This window comes from Callionymus lyra, chromosome 5, assembly GCF_982586985.1.
Source record: "Callionymus lyra chromosome 5, fCalLyr1.hap1.1, whole genome shotgun sequence".
NCBI lineage: Eukaryota > Metazoa > Chordata > Actinopteri > Syngnathiformes > Callionymidae > Callionymus > Callionymus lyra.
In genome coordinates this window covers 8,878,274-8,897,256 of record NC_141822.1, presented here as the reverse complement: position 1 = coordinate 8,897,256, position 18,983 = coordinate 8,878,274, and positions in this window count along the sequence as shown.

Below are 18,983 nucleotides of genomic sequence, written 5' to 3'. Positions count from 1 at the left end.
CAATGACGCACAATTGCGCATTGCCTCCTGCCATTGTTGGCGAGCGTTTCCATCGCTGCGTCTTTCTATTGTTTAGGTTAAATATAGACCAGGACCCGTTAATGATATACAAGAGTCTGAGGCCGTTATGTTCAGTCGATATCAACACGACAACTGCTCCTCATGTGCAGCGAGGAAGGCAGGAATCTTCAAAAAAAAAAGAGTTTTCGGTTAATCATTCGTTTTTCCACCACTTACTATACATTTGAATTCTTACACCCAAAGTTAGAATATTTTTACATAACTTTGTGGCTGTAGTTTTATTTCTGTCACTTTTTTTGTTTCTCAACAGTTAAAAATTCATTTTCTTGTAGTCCTACCACAAGCACATATATTTCTATAATTATTGCGACATGATCTTCTCTGAAAACACAAACTCTACCCACTACCACTATTCCACTAAGCGTCCACTACTTTATTACTACTACCTCCTTTAAGAAACATCTTAAGACGTTTTATTTGTTCAGGCTTTTCCTTGATTTTTTCTGGAACTCCTGTTGTGTTATCAGTTTTATCTTGACCTTTAAAGTATATACTTTATTGAATATTTTTTTGATTGTTTAAGCGCTTTGTGACCCTGGTCTGGAAAAGCGCTATACAAATAAAAATTACTTACGTACTTACCTATACTACTTACAAATATATAGCTGATATTTATCTACAATTAACTACTTCTATATAACTAACACTAACACAATTCACACATAAAAACAAGTGCTACAACACTACCGCTATCACAGATACTTGAATTAGTAAAACCTTTATGTATACTACAAATACTACTTCAGTCAGTACTTTGTTACTAATAGTGCCGAAGCACCAATAACAACAGCTTCTGTTTCCCATACTACTACTACTACTACTAAATAGTTATACTGTTAATATAACCTATTACTAGTACTACTACTACTTCTACAGTTCCTACTACTATTACTACTGCTAGTACATGTAATGCTAAATAATTATACTGTTAATTACACCTATTACTATAACTACTAATAATATCGTTACTACTAGTACTAATACTATTACTACTACTGTTTCTACTACCACTACTTCTTCTACTACCACTACTACTTCTACTCTTAATACTATCTACTATAGTACTACTACTTCTAAAGTTTTACTATACTACTAGTACTACTGTTACTACTACTACTAATACTACTGCTACTGCTTATACTACTAGTTTTTCTACTACCACTGTAAGAAAGTAAGGAAGTAATATTTATTTATATAGCGCTTTTCGAGACCAGGGTCACAAAGCGCTTAAACAATCAAAACAATACTCAAAAAAGTACATACTTTAAAGATCAAGATAATACTGAGAACAACACAGGAGTTCGAGAAATTCAAGGAAAAGCCTGAACAAATAGAAACGTCTTAAGATGTTTCTTAAAGGAACTAACTTAAAGGTATTAACTGTTAATACTACCTGCTTCTAGTACTACTACTGCTGTTTCTACTACCACTACTACTATTCTATAAATTCTATCTACTAATAGTACTACTACATCTACAGTTTCTACCACTAAAAATACCTTTAAGACTAGCTACTACTACTACTGATATTACTTCTACTACTACTTTTTCTACTACTACTACTACTAATGGTAATACTACCTATTATACACATCTATTGTAAATTGATGTAAATTGTAATCTATAAACAACAAACATACTTATAGTAAATGGTTGTATAAAGATTTGGAATGTTGTCAATATGTTTATTTTTCTTCCCAGAGTCGTGTCGACGTGGTTTGATTGACGCGCCTGCGCGGGGCCCTCTGGCAGGGGGCCACGTCTGCGTCCCTTTGACACGGTGCCAAGTGTGCGACGCACACAAACTCGAGTCGCACACATTAGTCCTGCAGCTTTGATTCAATTTTGCTGACCCAGCACGACGGCCCCGCCGGTGCTGTGAGCCAATTAGAGCCATTCATTAGTCTGGCTCCCAACAATTAGCCTCCCAGAGTCAAGAGAAACAAACTCACTTCCCCAAAAAAACAAAACAAAAAAAACTTGTTTTCAAGCCTTGTGTTGTGATGGTCAGTTTTTTTTTAATCTCCGGTCAACAAGCGGTCGGTATTTTTGCGCAGATTAAAGGGGGAACTGTTGGTAAATCTGCAAGGAGCCGCGCACTAACTAGGATGCTAAAGCCGCCGCGGCATCAAAGGAGCTTAGAGACACAACAACACAAACGCTGCCTCTCGCACACTTCTTTGGATTATCTTCTGAAAGTGCTCAAACATGTTGTTCTGGGTGAAGTTGTTGTTGCTGCCGCCCCACAGCATCATCCGAGAAGAGGCAGATCTTTCATGGACGAGATAAACCCTCGAAGGTGTCAGACGTCTCCTGATCAAAACCTCATCGAAGTGAATTGACGAAGCCTTTCCTGCACCTGAGCCTCCTCTCTGGCGCCGAGCGTCTTCCCTCCTTTAACGGCCCTCCATGAACACTCGTCTTTTGAGCCCATTACGACTTTTATCAGATCCTTTTGACCGCAGCCTCTCCACACGAGGAGCGCATCAGAAGACCAAAAACCTTGTTCAGGTTCAAGTGTTTTTTTCCACTTCATTAGAGGAAACAAACACTTTGGAAGACAAGGAATATTCTCACTGCTTCCTTATCTTGTTTATTTAATAAACTTAGACCAAAAACAATTTAATAAAACCTTTATAGATGTTTGACTCTATTGTATCATCAGTGTCTGTTTGTAAAAAACTCTCTTTTCATTGAAATATTGACGTTAAAAAATTATCTTAAGCCCCGCCCACTGAAAACGCTTTTTTTGTTTTTCTGGAGATTAAATCTTGTTGACTATAACCACACCCACTCTGCTGTGATTGGTCAAATATCAACATTTGTTTCTGCGCGTCGTCAATCTCGGGAGTCTCTACCCTCAAGGGACTCGCTGTATAAACAAAGCGGGTCGTGATCACAGCTGGCTGGAGGAGGAGTGAAGCCATTATTACACCATAATGGACTCTCGTAACCTCTCGTTCGCCCAGATTTCAGACGAACTTTATAGAGTAATCAGTTCAAAACATTGTCAAGATGAGAGAGTTACTTCATCTTGGAGAAGAACATCTTAAACGTGAATTATTATAAAGTTTTTATTTAGCCTGAAACTTCTAATAACTTAAATCGAATCAACTTATACGTCAAATATTCTGTATTTGTCATGTATTAAAATTTATGCTGAAGGAATGAAAAACTCATTCATATATCAAACTAAGTCATTTTATGTTGCCTGTCAGACTGTTGTATCAAAATAAAAGTAGATCCATGTTACCATAAAGATGCCAGTGTTTAAGATAAGATAAGGGACATATATTATGTATGTATACAATCATACAGAGAGTTCAAACAAGAGTATAACAGATGTTTGAGGAAAGACAACAAAGAGATATTCGAGGTAGATTTAGCCTCTAAGAAATACAAAACAACTTCACTATCAGACTTAATCTTCCTTGTGTGATTGACTCTGACACCACCTGACCCAGAGGAACATTCAACCAGGCCTTCAGTTTGACATGAAATAAGAAAGGTTTCCTGGTTGGCATCAGTTGCAATAATTTACATTAAAATAGTTGAGGATGAATTCTCAGTCAACAACTTCCTATTTTTAAGCTGATTCCCAATTTTGGGGTTCAAATAACACATTTAACTTTCCATGAGAGAAGTGTTAAATAAAACCGATCTGCTCGTGGGAATTCTGTCTAAAGCGAAGCGTTGTTAAGTTGCTATTTTAAGCCTAATCACAGTTACACAAGTATATTGTTAAAAGGCATGAAAACCTCGGTTGAAATTGCTATTATGATAATGCAAGGGTCAGCGTTAAATGCTTCTGAGATCTGGCCCAGACACAAAGTCATCTGTGCTCCCCAGGTGACCTTCCCAAGACAAGCAGTTAAAAAAAAAGACATGGTTGGAAAATATGATGATATTCTAGCTCCGCAATTTTCCATCGGATGGATAAGCTGTTTACAAGGTCTTGATGTTTTTAATTTCTTCAACTTTTGGCCATTTATGTGCTTGACCAACAACTGTTGAATACATTTCCTGACACCGTGTACAACAAGGCTCTCATCAGGAGTGTCTTCCTAAATTCATGGGTTAAATAAATTGTGAATTAATTTTAGAAGAAATCTGGTTCCAAATATAAGTTGCTTAACAAAGACTTCACAAAATCATGGCATTTTCAAACTTAAAATCCTTTAGCCTCCAAAGTCGCTGGACAATCAAAATATAAATTAGATTTTTTTATTCTTGCCTCAATATATCGTGTTTTTCCTCATTAATCAAACCTAGCAAAAAGAATGTTCCTTCAACATGTGCTTTATTGTTATTGGAAGTCTCTGTATAATTGTTGACCTCAGTTATTCATCTTATATTAAAGATTAACATCTATAACATGAAAATTGATCGACTGTAATATGAGCTAACTATCCTGCGGGGCCACATCTTTTAGGAACCAACAAGCAAAAATAAAGCTGCAAAAAAGTATAAAGTTCAGTTTGATGGGCTACAATTATTATTCTACTATATTTAATATAACTCTTTTATTGTCTGATATAAAGCAACAACTTCTTAAGGGGCAATAAATACTCATGAAAATTGTTTTTTAAATCATTTTAATCACCTTATCGTCGATATTTTCTTAATGATGTATCATCTCATGAGGGCAAATAAAGGGACCAACAGAAATAAATAAAGGATAAAAAAAAAGATAGTCAAAAATGTACTTTTATTTAATATAACATAAAGTTTGCTCTTTTTGAGGGCCAATAAATGCTCATTAAAATCGTAAAACAAATACTTTATCGTCAAATGTATACACTTGTAATGAGTAATAAAATACATACAAAATGAAATTGTTAGTTTCTACATGATGTTACGACTTCATGAGGGCCACATAGAAACAGTCGAAGGGCCGCCCTTCGCCAAAGTCCGATCTAACGGATCACGTGGTCCCCGCGTCATAACTCCGTGTTTTGAATGTGGGTCTTACTTATGCACAGCTGAGCGAGGCAGTCGTTCCTGCGGGGGGTCCTGGTGCCCCCTTGCCACCCTTCTTACACCGGGCGGCCATTGTGCTCTTGTCACGATCAATCACGTCGGTCCAAAGACGGCCCTTGTCCTGGTGGGAGGGGACCAATCACACGCCTCATTACCCAGGCTTCATTACTCCTAAGCCAAGTAGTCCCAGGACACCTCGGCCTGTTGCCGCTGTCTGAGGAGACAAGTGGTCGTCTGAGAGAACGTTCAGGATCGGGAGGGTTTTTTTTCTGGAATAATGGCTTTCTTTGAAGCTCCTTAAAAGTGTAGCTGGTTGCTTCAATGGCCCTCCGATACAAGTCCAGGGCCAGTCCCTCCGAGCATCCGTCCTCTGGTCTCCGGCGCACAGAGCAGCTCTCATTGTTTTTTTTTGAGGTGGCTCCATCTGGCTAGGTTTCACTGACCAGGCCAGCAGCTCCCGGAGCAGCTGGCTAAACTGCCCAACCGCTCTCGGAGTAACCGACACTCCTCGCTGCATCTCAAGCACACACAATAACACACGGGTCTAGCTGCCCCCTGGCCCGGCCCGTCTTGGAGGTCAGCTGGCCCCGGACCCGAGGATGCAACTTACACTGGAGGGGCAGTGGGTGACACCATTCAGATCTTTTGTTCCACGGCCCGACTGATCTGGTGGTGAAGTAGGTCAGAAGTGTTGGAGGAGCTGGCTTCATAAATAACACCTTCCATCTTACCAAACTATTTTTTTAGATAGATGGTTGGTAGGTAAGTAAGTAAAGGTTATTTGTAAAGTTATTTCTAGACCAGGGTCACAAAGCGCTTTAACAATCAAATACAATACACAGTTAAAATATATATACTTTAAAATACCAAGACACATAAGAAAAACACAGGAATTCCCGTTAATAAAGGAAAAGCACAAATAAAAATGTCTTAAGATGTTTCTTGAAGGAGTCAGTAGATCATCAAACACAGAGATCGTTCCAAAGCTTAGGAGCAACAGTCTGGAAGGATTTCTCTCCTCTGGTCCTGAAGCGTGTTCAGGAACCATCAGTAGATTCTGATCCACAGACCTCAGAGCCCGAGCTGGGGTGTAAGTCTGGATCAGATCACTGATGGAAGGTCTGACCATGAATAGATGTGAAAGTAAGAACCAGAAATTTAAAATGATCTTGAAAAAAACTGGCAGCCAGTGAAGTTTTAAGGATCGGAGAAATGTGAGTTCTTCTACTAGAGCGGGTTAGAATTCTTGCTGCAGAGTTTTGTATTTACTGCAGGCGAGACACATCCTTCTTGTTAAGACATGAAAATAAAATGTTAGAAGACACAAACGCACTTAGAGTAATTTGCACGGAATTAAGACAGAATACTTACATTTGTTTAAAAAATGTAAAATATTTCCTGTCAAGATAAAGAAGAAAAATGTACGGAAATAACTTTACCGACATGATGTAAGTAAAGTGGTTCCTCGTTTTTCGTTGGGTTTTTTTTTGTACCGAAAACCATTAAACAATATCCTCGAAATAGACCCGTTTCATTTTTCACTCATATACATGTTGAGGCCTCATTGATGGGAAAGTCCCAGCCAACCAATCACAGCTGTCAATACCTTTGATTAGACATAGAATTGAACTCCTGAATTGTAGCGACCAATCACCCGCCACTAAATAGAGTGTGTAGAAGTGCATCATGGGGTTCACTGTAAGTTTTGCTTCTAATAAATACTCTGTTTGTAGCAGTGTGAACAAAGCTTTGTAGTTCTTGATGCAGCTTAATACAATATATTGACGAGGAACCACTTATAACATAAAGCTGGAATACAACAGTTTCTGTATCTCTTGTGTGTAACAGGTTGGCAAAGTGAAGCATTACAGATCCGACCGAACAAGAAAAACACACATTTATTTATTTATTTATTTTATTATCTTTTATTTCTGTCAGTACACACCCGCTTGAGACCTTGGCCCCTGCCAGGGTTTGAATGATCATCTGCGGTCTGTCATGTCACTTAACGGTACAGTTTCTTCGCAATAGCGAGATCATGTACATTTTATAGGATATACACGGCTATCATTAATCATATTTGGCAATAGATTTTATTTATTTAAAATAGACAGTTTTCTTGCCTTTATTTGGAGTAGATTTTCTTTATGTAGGGATCCTTCTATCAAGTTCATCAACATGAAGGTGTTACTGACCCTTTGTTTTACTCTACACTTTTTCAATTAACATTTTTGATTGCCTGTTGTCCTTTTTTCTTTCTTTTCTTTCTTCTATTTCTTGTCTTTTTGTATTCTCTGTAACCTGTTTGGCTGAGGTTCAGGGTTAGAGTTATTTTTAGTGTGTTATGTACGTTAATAAATCTGCATAAATAAACTATAAACGATTAAAGATCGTTTTTTAATCAGGGGCATTATTTAAAATAAAAATTAAATTTGGTTAAAAGTTAGGACATTCCAATCGCTCAAAAATTGTCAATGTACTTAAGGTAAAATCGGAAAAAGATTGTTTATATTGAAACCTTATTTATATAATTATATTATATATATAATACTTTAATTACTAGTTTATCAAAACCAAAAACCATTTATTGAAAATATGGTGAAATCAACACAGATTTATTTTTTTGTGTGGTGTGGATACAAGTAAAATTAAAAATAAAATAAAATAAGTGTACATTAAGCATATAAATTGAAATTAAACTGAATAAGAAATGAAATTACATTATGCACTTAAAGAAACATTTTCAAAGGGTTCAAAAACACTCAAGTCTTAACATATATTTCTGTGTTCGTTTGTCTCATCGTGTCTTTCATCAGCTCAAATGAAATCTCTGCAGAGCTTCAAGTGTGTTTGTTTTGAATCATTTCACCACAAGTGTGTTGGGTTTTCATTCTTGGATGCTTTGACTTTTGAAGTCAGCTGCTGGAGCCACTGTGGGCTAAACATGCTGCCACCACTCGCCACTTTCAGGCCCTTTGAATATTGATATGCTAATGATGAACAACACAGGGAACAAAGCCCGGGTGCTTCCACTGCAAAGCCACACAATGGCTCTTCACTCACACCGTGACACTTTTACCACCCAACATGTGTCCTCGGCTCGGGCCCTCAGACAATGAGCCCCACAACTGCTCGTCCGTTTTTATATGGCGGGGTGACGCTCCGTTCCGACACAGTGTCTGAGGACCCGACTGGCTGTGTGGTGTTAAACTCCCTTTTTGTTCGGTGGCGAGCATCGGCTTTTGTAGAGCCACCCGCGGGCTGACGTACTGCCAGAGAGGTCAGGGGTCAAACCTTTCAGAGTTGAGGCTTGACCTCGCTTGTCATTACAGATGTTTAGCCCCCTGTGGGGTCCGGCTGGCTCGGGCAGTGTGTTGGAAGTTACGTTGGTCGGTTTTTAGTGTTTTGTTGGTATTTAGGAAATACATTTGTGTTATTGTTATGTTCATCCAGGGGCCCCTCGTGTGGAACACTTGGAAGGACGTGGAAGAAGAAAATCTGGAAGTTAAAAATATCTTGAGACTTTAAAAAATATAAATTTTGAAGTCAAAAAAGATAAGAGAAGTCAAAACAGATCTCCAGAAAATGAAAAAAAGAACTCATGAAATAAAATAATTTTAGAAGATTTAAAAAGTGAATCTCAAGAAGTAAAATAAAGAAGGTCTCAAGAAGTAAATGAAGATCTCCTGAAGTAAAAGGATATCAAGAAGTAAAATAAGATCTCCATTAGTAAAAGATCTCCAGAAGAAAAGAAAGATGATATCAAGAAGTAAATGAAGATCTCCAGGAAAAAAGAAGATCTCAACAAGTAAAAGAATATATCCAGGGAAAAATGAAGATCTCGAGAAGTAAAGGAAGATCTCCAGGAAAAAAAGAAGATCTTGAGAAATAAAAGAAGATCTCCAGATGAAAAGAAAGAAGATCTCAAGAAGTAAATGAAGATCTCCTGAAGTAAAAGGATATCAAGAAGTAAAATAAGATCTCCATTAGTAAAAGATCTCCAGAAGAAAAGAAAGATGATATCAAGAAGTAAATGAAGATCTCCAGGAAAAAAGAAGATCTCAACAAGTAAAAGAATATATCCAGGGAAAAATGAAGATCTCGAGAAGTAAAGGAAGATCTCCAGGAAAAAAGATGATCTTGAGAAATAAAAGAAGATCTCCAGATGAAAAGAAAGAAGATCTCAAGAAGTAAATGAAGATCTCCTGAAGTAAAAGGATATCAAGAAGTAAAATAAGATCTCCATTAGTAAAAGATCTCCAGAAGAAAAGAAAGATGATATCAAGAAGTAAATGAAGATCTCCAGGAAAAAAGAAGATCTCAACAAGTAAAAGAATATATCCAGGGAAAAATGAAGATCTCGAGAAGTAAAGGAAGATCTCCAGGAAAAAGGAAGATCTTAAGAAATAAAAGAAGATCTCCAGATGAAAAGAAAGAAGATCTCAAGAAGTAAATGAAGATCTCCTGAAGTAAAAGGATATCAAGAAGTAAAAGAAGATCTCCAGTAGTAAAATATCTCCAGGAGAAAAGAAAGATGATATCAAGAAGTAAATGAAGATCTCCAGGAAAAAAGATCTCAACAAGTAAAATAATATATCCAGGGAAAAATGAAGATCTCGAGAAGTAAAGGAAGATCTCCAGGAAAAAAAAGAAGATCTTGAGAAATAAAAGAAGATCTCCAGATGAAAAGAAAGAAGATCTCAAGAAGTAAATGAAGATCTCCTGAAGTAAAAGGATATCAAGAAGTAAAAGAAGATCTCCAGTGGTAAAAGATCTCCAGAAGAAAAGAAAGATGATATCAAAAAGTAAATGAAGATCTCCAGGAAAAAAAGAAGACCTCAACAAGTAAAAGAATATATCCAAGGAAAAATGAAGATCTCGAGAAGTAAAGGAAGATCTCCAGGAAAAAAAAGAAGATCTTGAGAAATAAAAGAAGATCTCCAGATGAAAAGAAAGAAGATCTCAAGAAGTAAATGAAGATCTCCTGAAGTAAAAGGATTTCACGAAGTAAAAGAAGATCTCCAGTAGTAAAAGATCTCCAGGAGAAAAGAAAGATGATATCAAGAAGTAAATGAAGATCTCCAGGAAAAAAGAAGATCTCAACAAGTAAAAGAATATATCCAGGGAAAAATGAAGATCTCGAGAAGTAAAGGAAGATCTCCAGGAAAAAAGAAGATCTTGAGAAATTAAAGAAGATCTCCAGATGAAAAGAAAGAAGATCTCAAGAAGTAAATGAAGATCTCCTGAAGTAAAAGGATATCAAGAAGTAAAAGAAGATCTCCAGTAGTAAAAGATCTCCAGAAGAAAAGAAAGATGATATCAAGAAGTAAATGAAGATCTCCAGGAAAAAAGAAGATCTCAACAAGTAAAATAATATATCCAGGGAAAAATTAAGATCTCGAGAAGTAAAGGAAGATCTCCAGGGGAAAAAAAGAGGATCTTGAGAAATAAAAGAAGATATCCAGATGAAAAGAAAGAAGATCTCAAGAAGTAAATGAAGATCTCCTGAAGTAAAAGGATATCAAGAAGTAAAAGAAGATCTCCAGTAGTAAAAGATCTCCAAAAGAAAAGAAAGATGATATCAAGAAGTAAATGAAGATCTCCAGGAAAAAAGAAGATCTCAACAAGTAAAAGAATATATCCAGGGAAAAATTAAGATCTCGAGAAGTAAAGGAAGATCTCCAGGAAAAAAAAAGAGGATCTTGAGAAATAAAAGAAGATATCCAGATGAAAAGAAAGAAGATCTCAAGAAGTAAATGAAGATCTCCAGGAAAAAAGAAGATCTCAACAAGTAAAAGAATATATCCAGGGAAAAAATGAAGATCTCGAGAAGTAAAGGAAGATCTCCAGGAAAAAAGAAGATCTTGAGAAATAAAAGAAGATCTCCAGATGAAAAGAAAGAAGATCTCAAGAAGTAAATGAAGATCTCCTGAAGTAAAAGGATATCAAGAAGTAAAAGAAGATCTCCAGTAGTAAAAGATCTCCAGGAGAAAAGAAAGATGATATCAAGAAGTAAATGAAGATCTCCAGGAAAAAAGAAGATCTCAACAAGTAAAAGAATATATCCAGGGAAAAATGAAGATCTCGAGAAGTAAAGGAAGATCTCCAGGAAAAAAAAGAAAATCTTGAGAAATAAAAGAAGATCTCCAGATGAAAAGAAAGAAGATCTCAAGAAGTAAATGAAGATCTCCTGAAGTAAAAGGATATCAAGAAGTAAAAGAAGATCTCCAGGAAAAAAGAAGATCTCAACAAGTAAAAGAATATATCCAGGGAAAAATGAAGATCTCGAGAAGTAAAGGAAGATCTCCAGGAAAAAAGAAGATCTTGAGAAATAAAAGAAGATCTCCAGATGAAAAGAAAGAAGATCTCAAGAAGTAAATGAAGATCTCCTGAAGTAAAAGGATATCAAGAAGTAAAAGAAGATCTCAAGAAGAAAAGAAAGAAGATCTCGAGGAGGAAATAAAGATCTCCTGGAAAAAAGAAGGTCTCAAGAACATCTCCAGGAGAAAATTAAGATCTCCAGAAGAAAAGGAGATCTGAACAAGTAAAAGAATATATATCCAGGAAAAAAGAAGATCGTGAGAAATAAAAGAAGATCTCCAGGTGAAAAGAAAGAAGATCTCAAGAAGTAAATGAAGATCTCCAGGAAAAAAAAGAAGGTCTTAAGAAGTAAAAGAAGATCTCCAGAATAAAGGTGGATCTCATGAAGTAAAATAATATGTTCAGGAAAAAAGAAGATCTCCAGAAGAAAAGAAAAAAGATCTCAAGAACTAAAAGATCTACAGAAGAAAAGGAAGATCTCATGAAGTAAAATATCTCTAGAAGAAAAAGAAAGAAGTTCTCAAGAAGTAAAAGAATATCTCAAGAAGTCGAAATAGAACATAAGACGATTTTGAGGCCTACAAAAAGATCTCGAGAAAACAAAACAGATTTCGTGAACTTATTTCTGGAGACGTTAAAAAAAAGATCAGGAGTAATCAATTAAGATCTCTGGAAGTCTAAAAGGATCCTGAGAACTTGAGAAGTTCCAAAAGATGTTGAGAAGTTAAAAAATGATATTGAGAAGTCACAAACAATCTTGAAAATTTAAATCACATCTCCAGAAGTAAAAGAAGATTTTGAGAAGTCAAAATAGTTACTTTAGGTGTTGAAAAAGATCTCAAGATGTAAAAAAAAAGATCTTGAGAAATCAAAAGAGATCTCAAGAAGTTATAACAGATCTAGAGAAGTCAAAATTGATTTGGAGAAGTTAAAAAAGATCTGGAAAAGTAATAGAAATATCTTGAGGAAATTGGAAAAGATTGCAAGAAGTAAAAAAAGGTCTTGAGGAGTCAGAAAGATCTGGAAAAGTCAGAAAAGATATTGAGAAGTTAACATTTTTGGGGGGAGTTAAAAGAGATCTTGAGAATTTTAAAAAGATCTGTAGGAGTAAGAAAAGACCCTGTTACGTTAAAGAAGATCTTAAGAAGTAAAAAAAAGATCTGGAGAAGTAAAAAAAGATCCTGATAATTTAAAAAAGATTTCAAGAAGTTAAAAAAGATCTTGAGAAGTTCAAAGATATCTTGAGAATATTAAAAAGAGATCTCTAGGAGTAAGAAAGATCATGTTAAGTTAAACAAGATCTTAAGAAGTTAAAAAAGATCTCAAGAAGTTAAAAAAGGTCTGGAGAAGTTAAAAAAGATCTCAAGAAGTTAAAAAAGATCTGGAGAAGTTAAAAAAGATCTCAAGAAGTTAAAAAAGATCTGGAGAAGTTAAAAAAGATCTCAAGAAGTTAAAAAAGGTCTGGAGAAGTTAAAAAAGATTTCAAGAAGTTAAAAAGGTCTGGAGAAGTTAAAAAAGATCTGGAGAAGTTAAAAAAGATTTCAAGAAGTTAAAAAAGATCTGGAGAAGTTAAAAAAGATCTGGAGAAGTTAAAAAAGATTTCAAGAAGTTAAAAAGGTCTGGAGAAGTTAAAAAAGATTTCAAGAAGTTAAAAAAGATTTCAAGAAGTTAAAAAAGATCTGGAGAAGTTAAAAAAGATTTCAAGAAGTTAAAAAAGATTTCAAGAAGTTAAAAAAGATCTGGAGAAGTTAAAAAAGATCTCAAGAAGTTAAAAAAGATCTGGAGAAGTTAAAAAAGATCTCAAGAAGTTAAAAAAGGTCTGGAGAACTCACAAAAGAGTGTGAAAGTTAAAAAAGAAACAAATTTTCAAATAAAAAAACAAAGGCTTTGCGACGAATATGATTAAAACTATTTGAAATGAATGTTTTTTTTTATTTAAAATACAATATTTTGAAAAGTGCTCCTGTGGTTGATATAAAGCATCGCTCGATTCCTTGATAATCCGCCAGCAGGACCTGAGAGAATCAATTAGATAAGAAAGTAAGGCTTAGTTTGTGTGTCGGTGGGTTGAAGGTCACGAGTGTAATTGAACACTAATTGAAATCTCCGTCTCCACCCCTCTCTTTTTAACAAGCTCTTCACGACGCACTTAACCGGACCCTCCCGTCCCGCTCCCACACAATGACACCAGCAGACGAATCAAATCTTTTTTTTTTTCTTTTCTTTTTGGCACAAACTCCAGAACGTATCCGTAAAGTTCCTTCACGATCGTGGACGGAGAAGGTAACGCTCGCCCGGGGAAAGGCAGCTGTGGCTCCATGATGATGGATGTAACCGTGCTGCTGCTAAATGAATATATTTATTATCGGTAATTTATTTGCTGGTTAATCATACTCCGTGTCAGGAGGATATCGGGCGTGATGCAGTGGCTGGTACTGCCGGGGTCAGCGGTTTAAAAGCTGGCATTTATCATCGTGTCGGCCTCATTATTGCTTAGCTAGCGCCGGGTTTTGGTCAATTAGAAAGCAATCCACAGGGAGCGTCACGACGTGAGCACCGAAATGATCATTCTTGTTTCAAAACACAGTTGGAAAAAAGACTTTTTTTTTCTCCTCTTCTATCTTCTAATAAGGGGGTGGAGGGTCTTACGGATAAGAGGTGGGCCGGCACACGCCTGCCGGACGGTCCTAATCCTACAGTCTCAGACTCATGACCCACTTTCCTGGAGGAGCAGGATGGAGGCAGCGATGCCCCAGGAGGAGCCTCCAGACGCAGGGGGGGGTAAAGGACCCTCTCCCGACCCCCCCCCCCCCCCACCACCCTCCCCACAGCCCACTTTGCCAAGACAAAGGAAACGACAGACTCTTCTGCCAAAGACTCCCCGAAAAGCCAAAAATAAGAGGTTTCGGCCACACTAATACCTCAACCTGATGCTCTTATCATCTGGTCCCGATAAATAAATAATCCACGACATGTGCCACTTTGCTCCCGATGCAAATGGCTGTGACTTTAATGAGAGAGACAAACCAGAATTAAACAAAACTCATAAATCTTTGGTGAGTCTTTTAGTTTTAATCTGATTTTTGGAAGGGTTTTGCATCTTAACATCGTGATCGCTGGATTAGGAAATCCCTGTTCTCGTAGCACCCTTATCCTAAAACACAATGTTTCTTCGAGGCGTCTTCACTTGCATTTAATACAAAACTCTGCAGCGAGAATTCTGAGCTGCTCTAGTAGAAGAACTCACATTTCTCTGATCCTTAAAACTCTTCACTGGCTGCCAGTTTCTTTCAAGATCTATTTTAAATATCTGGTTCTTACTTTCAGATCTATTCATGGTCAGACCTTCCATCAGTGATCTGATCCAGCCTTACACCCCAGCTCGGGCTCTGAGGTCTGTGGATCAGAATCTACTGATGGTTCCTGAACTTCAGGACCAGAGGAGAGAAATCCTTCCAGACTGTTGCTCCTAAGCTTTGGAACCATCTCTGTGTTTGATGATCTACTGACTCCTTCAAGAAACATCTTTTATTTGTGCTTTTCCTTGATTCTCTGAAACTCCTGTGTTTGTCTCAGTGTTGTCTTGAGCCTTTAAGTATATACTTTATTGAGTATTGTTTTGATTGTTTAAGCGCTTTGTGACCCTAGTCTGTAAAAATGTATTTACTTAATTACAATATGCCAAACTGGGGGGCCAAATACATGCTGACTAGACCGTATTTATGGTCATAGTAGATTGTCTCAGTTGTTTTTCCAGTCATGTCAGTGTTTAAGATAAGATAAGGAACAGAGATGATGGTTGTTCGAGGCGTTTCAGAAGAGTTTCTACAAAAGTGAACTTTGTAGGTCAAAATGTCAAAGTCAGTCACTGAAGTTTTAACACATTTATGCAATAGTAAGCATTTTATTTTTGAGGAGCTCAATTGATCTTGATTATCACCGAGATGGTTTTTCACTAAACAAATTCACAATCTCGTATCTTATCTCAGTCACTGACATCTTCAAAATGAACAATAATCTTCAAAAGGAAACAAAAAAACAATATCACATACCGTTGGTACACAGTTGTTTAGAACAATGTCCGCAGGACGCCAAGGGCCTTGAGAGTGCAGGTAGCGTAGGGGCCTGAGATTAAAGCTCTGCGACCAGACCTTTCTCCATGAGTTTGGTAATTGATAAGTGTTTCAGGTCATTGTGCTGTTTATTATTCTTAACACTCGCCAAATTAACAGGAGTAGATCTTAAACGAAGTTTTCAAGGCAGGATTCATCGGATTTGAAACTGGAATTTCTGTTGGACTTTTGCACCACTTTTGCCGATAAATGATATCCCAAAGTCCGGTTGACTCGAACCACTTGGATGACCATGACCTGGATGAAGGAGAACCTACACTGACATATTACAAAACATGTTTAGTGACACTTGAGAGATCTCTAACATCTCAGTTATTCATATGCATTTACACCTTTATATTGGTAATATTCCTAAAATTTCAACATCGTACTATTGGATTTGTTTTGTCTGTTTTGGGAAGAGGCTTTGTAACTGAAATACTGATGGAAGCCTCAGTGATTGGCCGCCTGTTTACACTTCACTTCCTGTTTTGTTTGGTCGGGTTAGGAATCTGACTTAAAGCTTTTACTTACACGAAGAATAGAAATCAGATATGGTTTAAAGTCACACATTTTACTTGTACAAGGAGAAAGAAAAACACAGAGTTTACATGTCTGAAGCAGAGAGCTGTTAGTTCGCTGCTATATCTTCGTGGCAGTTTTACAAGCTGTTAAATATCGTACTCGAAATGTTTTTTAAACGAACACAAACTGAATGAGTTATTGTCTCTCAAGGTCGGGGGGTTTGCGTTAACTCCTCCAGAGATCGTACCTGGCAGGAAGTTACCTTTACTCACTACAGTACTCGCTCACACAAGCAGTGATGAAAACAGTTATAAAATTATCATAATTTGAATGCTTGGTAAATTTGGTTTGGATTTTAAGGAGAGGAACAATGGATTAAGAATTTCAGAAGGACCTAGGCCACGTTCAACATGTTTTCTAATGAGCAATTTAAAACGCTACTTTTTAAATTCTATGTTGCTATGTCAAAAGTGATCGACAGCTGTGGTTGGCTGGGCGGCAAAGCATTACGGGCATTGTTGAACGGACTACCTCAACCGTTTTCAGAACACGCTCCATAAACAAACCACGTCATTTGTTTGTGATTTTACCATTTAAAAGAATATTGTACTTTCTTTTCTTTTCTTTCGGTTCTGTTTATAAAGAGACGGGTCTTGGACGACGTCTCAAATATTCCCCCTTCTATTGAACCCACCGCGAGGGAGGCGGCACTTTGCTTTTCATTTGTTAAATGCTGCGATGCTAATCTAGCGCCAAGACTGCTCTTTGTTGCCCACGGTGGGACCATTAAAGCTGCGTAAGGATCTGAGGCCATTTCCTAATTAAAACACTGTATTAAGCGCAGATCAGCCATTAATACAAAGGAAATCAAAAGAACAGCTTCTCTGTTATTGTGTCGCGTCCCTTGCAAACATACTGACCGACATCGCGGCACGCGCCGAACACGCAAATAGGTCAACAAATGCCGCATAAAGGTATTAGATCATATCGTGACCATCTTGTATTTTTTTAATATCATCAACCAGCAGCAGCAGAAACAGGCCCCTCCCTCTTCCTATCCTTTTTTTTGTCAAAAACATCTCCCCATCACAATACGCAAACGCTCTTACTTCTCGCTGGATCTTAATCCCCGGCAGACTTTAAGTGTCTGGCATCGAGGCAAAATCCCAAACTGGAGAGGAGCGTGTTTGGAGACCTAATCCCTTTACCCATAGACTCCAGTTGCCCTCAATTCACCTCCGCTAAAGTAGGCCAAGAACAAGGAGCCACAACACAGAAGCGGCTTCATGAGGCTCAGCATTATCGACGCCAGACGGAAGGAAACAAACATGCAGACGGACACATGGACGACAACACAACCTGAAGTGTCGTCCTCCATCTTAGGACACCTTCCTTTGTGACCAGTGCTGCTGCTTGTGTTTCAACTTTCAGATCAATAACACAAGTTTCTCTTCTTAATACATGAGACTTAAATGTCTTTGGACAGAGTGAGACATGAATCTTATAGAAGCACAATAAATATATATTTATAAGAGAAATACAGGTCATACTTATAGAGAGAAAAAAGTAAGAAATAAAAATAATAGAGTTTCTTGAAAATTATACTTGAAACAATTGTGTTACATTATAAAATGTAATTGATTTATGTTTCAATTTTGATTAAACAGTATTAAATGCAGCGTCTAAACTAAAACAAAACATTTTTTGTTAATAAAAGCATCATTCAAATGATGATTTTTATCGACCAAAAATATCCTAATTATGTGAATGCTGGGAAGCATTCACACAATTAGTTACATTACGGTAACAACTGTTACATTTACACTGTTCTAGGTTAGGTTAGGTAAGGTAGAACTTTATTGATCCCTCAGGAGGTCTCCTGACGAAAATTGTTTTTTTCCAATTAGCCACAGCAATACAGCAATTATTCATAAAAAAAATTAATAAAAATAAAATAAGAACAAGAACAACGAGAAATAAAGATAAATAACAAGATGATACAATCTTAGTCTAAAGATAAAGACAAAGAACATAGATCAAAGAAAAACAACAAAGACAAAGGATACAAAGACTAACATAGAACAGAACATCCAGATACTTTAAGGTAAGGTAAGGTAAGGTAAAACTTTATTGAAAATTGTTTTTTACCAATAGCCAGCAATTTTTCATAAAAAATAATACATAAAAAATAAAAAATAATACATAAAAAATAAAATAAGAAGAAGAACAAAAAGAGGAAGAACAAGATGACACAATCTAAGTCTAAAGATAAAGACAAAGAACATAGGTCAAAGAAAAACAACAAAGACAAAGGATACAAAGACTAACATAGAACAGAACATCCAGATACTTTCACTCCACTCCTGCCCCCGAACTCAGAATTGTACAATTTAATAGCCCGAGGGATGAATGAGTCCCTGAGTCTATTTGTTTTGCACCTGGGTAGGAGCATTCGTGCACTCATTCTGCTTCTCTGCTCACTGATGACAGTGTTGAGAGGATGACTGTCATCATCCATGATGGACAGTAGTTTGTTCAATGATCTTCTCTCAGCAACTGTCACCAGTGAGTCCAGCTTCATTCCAACCACAGAGCCAGCCCTCCTGATCAACCTGTCAAACCTGTTGACCTCCTCTTGGACACATTTCCACCCCAACACACCACAGCATAGAACATAACACTGGCCACCACAGACTGGTAGAACATGCAGAGGAGCTTCTTGCAGATGTTAAATGATCGAAGCCTCCTCAGAAAGTACAGTTTACTCTGAACCTTCTTATATACATGGTCTGTGTTGCAGGACCAGTTTACTGTCCAGCAACACGCCGCGGTACTTATAGTTGTCCACTATCTCCACCTCGTCGCCTCTGATGGACACTGGACGTGGCTTTGTCCTCGACCTCCCGAAGTCCAAGACCAGCTCCTTGGTCTTTGAGGTGTTCAGCTGCAAGTGGTTCCTCTCAC